Here is an 8,130-nt window from a genome sequence, read left to right as displayed (position 1 = left end):
GGAGTTAGGTGTTGTTTGTTTTTTCGAAGAGAAAATTTATGAAGTCTGCGGATCACCTCTACAATCCTCTGTAGACTGATGCAATCCTCTGTAGCAGAAGAGGTGGAACAAACAGTTGCGGCCTATAATAAGAAACATGTTTGTTTTGTAACATTTGCAGACTGATGCAGTAAGCTGAAATTTAAATAAACTAATTTTATAAACTGAAAATAGTTCTCAACACCGAAATTTTAATAATTTTAGTCTTAAAACAATAAAAAAAAATACTAAAAATAACATGTAAAAAAACAAAAACATAAAACTTTTTAAAAAAAACTAAAAAAGATATAAAAGAAGTAGGGGTGAAAACGAACCGAGTCGAGCCCGAGTCTGGTTAGGCTCGGCTCGGGCTCGTTTAAGTTATACGAGGCTCGAGCTCGAGCTCGGCTCGATTCGAGCTTTCTTTTACTGAGCTCGGATCGAGCTCGTAAAGAATTATACAAGTTCGGCTCGGGCTCGGGGTCGACTCGTTTTTCGTTTGATGTGCCTAAATAAGCTTAAGCTCGTTAAGAAGCTCGTTTACTAATACCAGAAATCCATAATTTTCCAAATATGTTTTTATTTTAATATATGAAAATAATAATAAATTATATTTTATAACGGCTCGTTTAGGCTCGCGAGCCTAATCAAGCTTAGTTACATAGGCTCGAGCTCGAGCTCGGCTCGGGCTCGTTTAAAATCGGTTTCGAGTCGAGCTTTTAACGAGCCGATCTCGAGTAGCTTGACTCGTTTGCACCCATGAAAAAAAGTAACAGTTTTATTCTAGAAAAATCTAGTTGTAAAAAACATAAAAATTAAGAAAGTATTGCGAACGATGTTTACAAAATTTGTAAAAAATTACACACGTTAAAAAAGATACAATTGAAACTGAAAATATTATTAACAGAAACGGTAAAAAAATTAAAAAAAAAATCAAAGTTTTTTTTTTAAAATCAAGTTAAAATTTTTTATGGAAACTATAAAAAGAAATTGTATCAAATCCGTAAATAAAAGTTCAAAAAATCAAAGCTTTGTTTTAAAAAAAAAAGTTAAAAAAAAAAAGTTATACCAAAATTCTAAAAAAACACTTGGAAAAAATAAAGTTGAAGAGGTAGTAAGTGTTGCGCCACACAGCACACGCGCAGAGATTTTATAGTCTGAAGCATTCCAAAAAACAAACTACTGCGAAAGGGAAAGTGATGCGCGTGTGCTGCGCCGCGCAGCACAAAGTGGTTTGAAGAGATTTTAAAAAAAAAAAACAAAAAACAAATAGCACCTTAATCATTGTATGTAGCGTTTGTTTTATGTTGAATGAGAAGAAAAAATTTTGAAGTTAGGTTGTACGGTACAGAAAGTGGGATGGAAGAGGTAGTCGGTGGTACTATAAGTCATGGCGGAGCACGAGCACTTGTATAAGGGGGATGGAACCAAAATTTAAAACAATTTTTATAAAAACATTTTTTTCGGATGACAATTATAACATATAAAAATGTTTATACCTTTTGTTTATGAGTTAGTTTTCTAACAATTGCCAACTATTTTGTGAAGTCTAATTAATCAACAATGAAGAAGGTTTAAATGAACAACTAAAGTTTGATCTAAATTATTTTTTCCCTAGTCAATTTTCAATAACAAAAAATTAGCTATAATCTTAATTAGAAAAAAAACAATAAATAAAGTATAAAAATAAAAATAAAAATAAAAGATGTTGAATATCTCAAATTCATGCATAAAAATAAAAGATAAAAGATATCCTGTACCTAGGAAAAAATAAATCAAAAGTTATTTTCTAAAGAAGTTACTCCATAGACATGCATAAAAAATATTTAAAAAATTAACAATTAAATCAACAATAAAATAGATAAAATATTGTTATAGTCTTTTATTACTTCCTTTGTCCCATATTAGAGGGTGTTTAATAAATCTTTTAAAATGACTTTTAGAACTTTTAGCTTTTTCAAAAAGCTAAAACTTAAAAAAGATGTTTGGGTATTTCAAAAAGTTTTTTAAAACAACTTTTTGGCAAGAACAAAAATAAGCTTTTGAAAAGTCATGAATTTGTGACTTTTTACAACTTTTAGGTTTTTAGCTTTTGAAAAGTCAAAAGATGAACCAAATTCATTTTAAAACTGTAACACCCGAAATCAGAAAGGTCAAGAAAGGAAAGGAAAAACCCTAAGTTAAAGAGGGTTGACTCGTCGAGTCCAGGGAGGAACTCGTCGAGTCCAGGGAGGAACTCGGCGAGTCGGCAAGTGGACTCGACGAGTCTGGTCTGGGTTGGGAAACCCTAATTCCGGCACTTGGTACCCTATTTAAGCATCTTATTCTCTTCCCTAGGGCTCATTTGCGGCCCCTATAGTCCAGAACCCGAAACCCTAAGCCTCCATTGTTGCTCATTCAAGCTTTCTTGCTATTTTTGGTGATTTGAAGGAAGAAGGAAGAAGGCAACCATTGGGGATTCAAGGATTGACAGTAGATCCATAGTTTGTGGGATTTTCCAGAGCATTTGAAGGTAATGAGTCGCTACCTTCACTCTTTTGCATATAGATCAACCTTTATCATGGGATTTGGGGCTTTTAGGGCAAGTTTAAGAACCATTTCGAGTTAGAAGCCCATATCTGAAGTTGCTACTTCATATCTAAGTGTATCTTGGCCTAGAGAATCATAAAGCATCAGTCTTTGGGTTGATTGTTAAGCCCCTTTGTCTTAAACCCTAGTTTATAGTGTTTTGAGCCTAGATCTCCTTAGCTACACATAAAGTTTGCTACTTTACGTAAGGAATAGGCTTTAGAAGAGTGGATCTACAGTTTGGAGTCCATGCATGACTCAAAAGCCTCTGAATATATGAAGGACTGAATAGACTCGGCGAGTCCTTTGAGTGGACTCGACGAGTAGTATGAAGATGGAGATGAACTCGACGAGTTGGATGAACAACTCGGCGAGTCTGTTGAAGATTGCCTTGGACTCGGCGAGTCTGTTCTTGGACTCGGCAAGTCAAGTCGCGAAACCCCAAACCCTTCGAGTTAAGACTCGGATCAGTGAGTTGAGTGGGGACTCAGTGAGTTGGTCAGGACAGGACTCGGAAATCGATAGACTCGGCGAGTCAGGGGCTGACTCAGCGAGTCAAGTCGCGAATGAAAGGATTCTGAGCATTTGAACTCGACGAGTCATTAGGCAGACTCGACGAGTAGGGTTGACCTGGAAGGTTGACTTTGACCAGGACTTTGAATTTGACCAGAGTGGATTTAGTTGACATTCGGAGGACAGTTAGACTGAGTGTTATATTTGGTATTAGTAGACCGGGGAGTTTTTGGAGCTGCAGTTCGAGAGTGTCTGATAGCAGTCAAAAGGGTATCAGCAAAAACTCCAGCAGTGCAGGTGAGTTTCCTTCCAGTAGGAACGGGTCTAAGGCCACAATGCCGGCCCATTTAGCTAGCAGTAGTTTCCGGACTTCGGTCCGATGCAGTAGTTAGTATGTTTGATGCCTTCGTGGCTCAGACAGGATTTGTGTGTTATGTGTTTCGGGTCACGGCCCGATGCAGTATGTAGTATATGTGTGTTCCTGTTAGTTGATATGTTTATGTTATGCTTTGTTCAGTTAGTTCCGGACTTCGGTCCGATGCAGGGGACATGGTCCCAGTTAGTCCGGGCTTCAGCCTGATGCAGTTTTCGGACTTGGGTCCGATGCAGTGGGCAAGGCCCAGTATGTGCTTTATATGTTGTTTGGTATGTGGTAGTTTGGGGGAGCTCACTAAGCTTCGTGCTTACGGTTTCTAGTTTTGGTTTCAGGTACTCAGTTTTCAAAAGAGGAGCTCGGAGAGGTTGCAGTGCACACACCATAGTCAGTTAGCCTGGGGAATGTTTTACTCTGATAATAAGATTATGTTTTGAATTTAATACTCGAAAATTATGTTATGACTTATGATACGTTTTGATAAACATGGTTTAGTAATGTTTTAAAGGAAATTTTAGTCGTGATTTTTGGGTCGTTACAAAAACAATCTTTTGTAAAAAGCCAAAAAATCAAAAAGAACTTTTTAGCATGAAAAACAATCCCAAACACCCCCTTAATAGTACATGTTTTTTTTTGGTTTATTACAAGATAATAGTTTACTTTCAAAAATAAATATATTTTTTTACCAAAATACCCCTCATTATTAGTTAAACTACCATGAAATTAAATGCAATTACATTGGAATTAAATGAAACAAAAGGGTAAAACTATCATTTCATTTAATAAAGTTAGTGATAATTAATATTTTCTTAATCTATGTGTTTTTTGTCTATGGACAATAATTTTGGGGCAGATAGAGTATTTGAACAATACTTTAGTATCAAGTTTCAATAATATCACATTCTACTAGATAGAGAGAAAGATAAAGATGTTAGAGATGGAAAGAGAGAAAGACTTACACTATAAGTACGGTGATGAGAATATGTTGGAGAATGCAGACAGTTAGCAAACAAAGGTTAGACTTGTTTGTTGGAGAGGAAACACCGATTGATGTGGTCGTTCGTCAAAGTAGCAGTCGAAAAACGATAGGGTAGAGAGAGGCTGCACAGAGGTGATGAATGTAGAGAGGAGAAAAGGGAGGGTTTAACACTCTGGCGATGGTGGTGGTGATATGATCTAGCAAGCAACTTTTTTTCTGGATACATAAATCTTTAGTTTAGGGTTTATAGTTTCCCAAATATTAAGTTGATAAATTGTAGATTAAAAACCTCATGTGGTTTTCTATAGAGTATTATTTTTCAAATTTTGTTGCGTTTTGTTTAGATCTTTTTCAGTAATTATCTTGATTTTTGTTAATTATAGAGTGATCATTATAATAATTATCTTGAATCATATATATATATATATATATATATATATATATATATATATATATATATATATATATATATAGGGGGGGACTTTACTGGAAAAAAATGGTATATATAATCTAGCTATTAGTAAGTAAAAATCATGGGGATGATACTGCTAAAAGAAACAATTGCGGGCTCTCTCTCTCTCTCTCTATATATATATCTATATATATATATATATATATATATATATATATATATATATATATATATATATATATATATATATAAAAGAATAGGTTTAATCTCATATTGACAAGTGTCATGCAATTAGAATCCCTCATTAATGTTATATATCATTTATCATGCCACTTGTCAACCTATTAATTATTCATTTCAAATTTCAAATTTCAAATTTTCCACTCTAAGTTTATTAAATTAATAATTGATTCTTCATTTTAAATTTCAAAATTTTAAATTTATCCCTTTAATTATATTAAATTAATAACATTAGATTAAAAAATAAAATAAAATTAATATAAATTATAAAATGATATAACTCCACGTATTTATTTAAATCAACGATTATAATTTTATATAACTAAAAAAATATTTCTTAAGTAATACTTTATTTAAAATAATTCATTAGTAATTTTGATTTTTTAATACGAAATCTTAATTAATTTTATAACCGTGGTGATCACGGGTTATAAACTAGTGTGTGTATATATATATATATATATATATATATATGGAGATGATCAAATGAGAACACCTTAAAGGTTGAGAATGTGAGAACAATTCTGGACCAATCAATATATAAGAGCATACTAGTAATTGTATATTTTAATTAAATTAAAATAAAATAAAATTCAATTAGATTCCCTTAATAGGATCAGTTAACAAAAAGAAATCAATATTCAATTTTTTATTTTTCTTATTAATGGAATATAAAAAACATTTTTACGTTATTTTTCTTGAAACTGAAAAAAAATTCTTAAAAAAATCAATTTTTTTCTCCTATTTCACGTTTTTTTTTGTGTTCAAAAAAATGAATAGAAATCGAACACCAAATTAGTATATTTGTATTCATAAATGATTTTTTTTTTCAAAAAACCTGATACTACTCCAATCACAAATAAATACACATCAATTTACAAGTAATCTAATTCCTTTTTTTAATCAACTGAAAATAAAAAAGTGTAAAAAGTATCATTTATTCATAAAAAGAATACCTCTAATCATAAATAAATATACTCATTAACACATGCTTACACTGTTATTCACAAATGAATAACTGCTATTCATAGATAAATACAAATTTTCATTCTTCCATTTCCTCTCACCCTCCCTTCTTTTTCTCCTGTCTTCAAGGTGCAACAAAACACCCCCACTAGAGGTGTTTGCTGGTGGTTTCCGGCGAGCCAAGGGCAGCAACCCCCTCCGTTTTCTCCCACTGTTTTACGACACACCAAGCAACCCAAACATCCCCTGTCGTCGTTTTCTTTCTGCCTTCCTCCCCTCTCATCGACAGTAACTGGAACAAGAAAATGAAGTGGTGAAGAGGTTGCCAGAATAGCCCCAGTCACTCCACTACTACAATGAACCACCAAATTGGTGGAGGTGCTCCCTATTCTTCTTTCTTCGCTCCTGAAACAATTTCACACTCCATCATTTCATGTTCTTGATAGAAAAACCCCAAAATCGGAAAAACACAAAATTGAAAGTGAAAGAGATGGATTTAAAGTGAAAGAGATGGATTTGTAACTCAAAACATCGAATAAAGGTGATATATCAATGAATCAATTCTGAATAAATGAAAGATGAAGGAAACCCTAATCATACCCTTTACCCTTCGTAACCAGGAAACCACCATCGACATAGCCTCCATCATCAACCTTTATCTTCACAACAACATTCAAGCAAAATCGAGACCATACCTTCCAACTTGAAATCGATTGCTGGTTTAGAATCTCCAATGAAAACTGATAAACTAACATCGACTTGTAGGAGTGCTCTATCGCTGATTCTATGGCCTCCTCCTGCTCTATGGTCTGGGTCGGCTTCTAATATGTTGTATGAGATGAGGCGGTGAGATGATGCAGATGCCGATTGTATGGTCAACAAAATAGAGTGAAATAGAGTAATTATAAGAGTTTACAAAATTAGGGTAATGCTTATTTACCTTAATAGACTTGATAATTTTTTTAATTTAAAATTTAAAATTTAAATGTATTAATAATTAGAAAACTAACAATTAATTATAGCCACACATCTTAAGAATTAGATGGCTAAGATCTGTTATCGCGTTATCAATCTTTTAGGTGTTCTCATTTAATCATATATATATATATATATATATATATATATATATATATATATATATATATATATATATATATATATATATATATATATATATATATATATATATATAAGGGGCTAGGACTCCTTATATTTAACAAACAGTGTTACTATATAATTAAATTCTAACCATTAGATAAAAAGAAATATTGATTATGATCTTAAGGTATATGATACTAGAATACACTAGCATAATAACACTAAAACCATTATAAAGGGTATTAAGGACATTTTATGTTTATTTATTTATAGAATGTAATTTTTGACGATTTTTTAAATCAAATTCAGTTATAGAATGATATTTATAATTAATCTTAATTAATTTAAAAATTACAAAAAAAAAAGGAATCAATTTATTAAATTCTAAAACGATTCTTAACAAAATAGGTTTTTATTCCTAGAAGAATGCAATCTTTTTAACAGTATACATTTTCAAAAATCAATATTTTTGTTATAATTCTTTTAGAATCATTCCGGTATGAATCAAAAAGTTAATCATGAAAAGGGAAGAATTCTAACAAAAAAAAAAAAAGAATACATTCTTATGCGAATTGAAAAAAAAAAAAAAGCAAAGAAGAATCTACAAAACAAAATCATTCATGATATACATTCATTCTTAGAAAAATAACATTGTTTCATTCTTGAACGAATACATAGCCAATTCTTGAAAGAATTGTCGACTTTTGTCTAAGTGTGCCTCTATGTAATCAAGCGATCTAGTATCCAACTTGATGCTCCATATCTGCCATAATTAATTTTGAATTAATTGAAGTTTACACCAAAGTCCATATCGACGAACTGCAGTTCTTGTTCTTTGGGTAGATTAACTTTCATGTTCTTCACAATATACTATATTTATACACAACCATAGAATATATAAGTTATCAATTAAACTCACACATGCATTATCAGTTATATAGAAAAAATATTGGGCATTGTAAA

This window comes from Lactuca sativa, chromosome 1 (genome assembly GCF_002870075.4).
Source record: "Lactuca sativa cultivar Salinas chromosome 1, Lsat_Salinas_v11, whole genome shotgun sequence".
NCBI classification, from domain to species: Eukaryota; Viridiplantae; Streptophyta; class Magnoliopsida; order Asterales; family Asteraceae; genus Lactuca; species Lactuca sativa.
The sequence above is the reverse complement of the archived record's forward strand: the minus strand, read 5'-3'. Positions refer to the sequence as shown.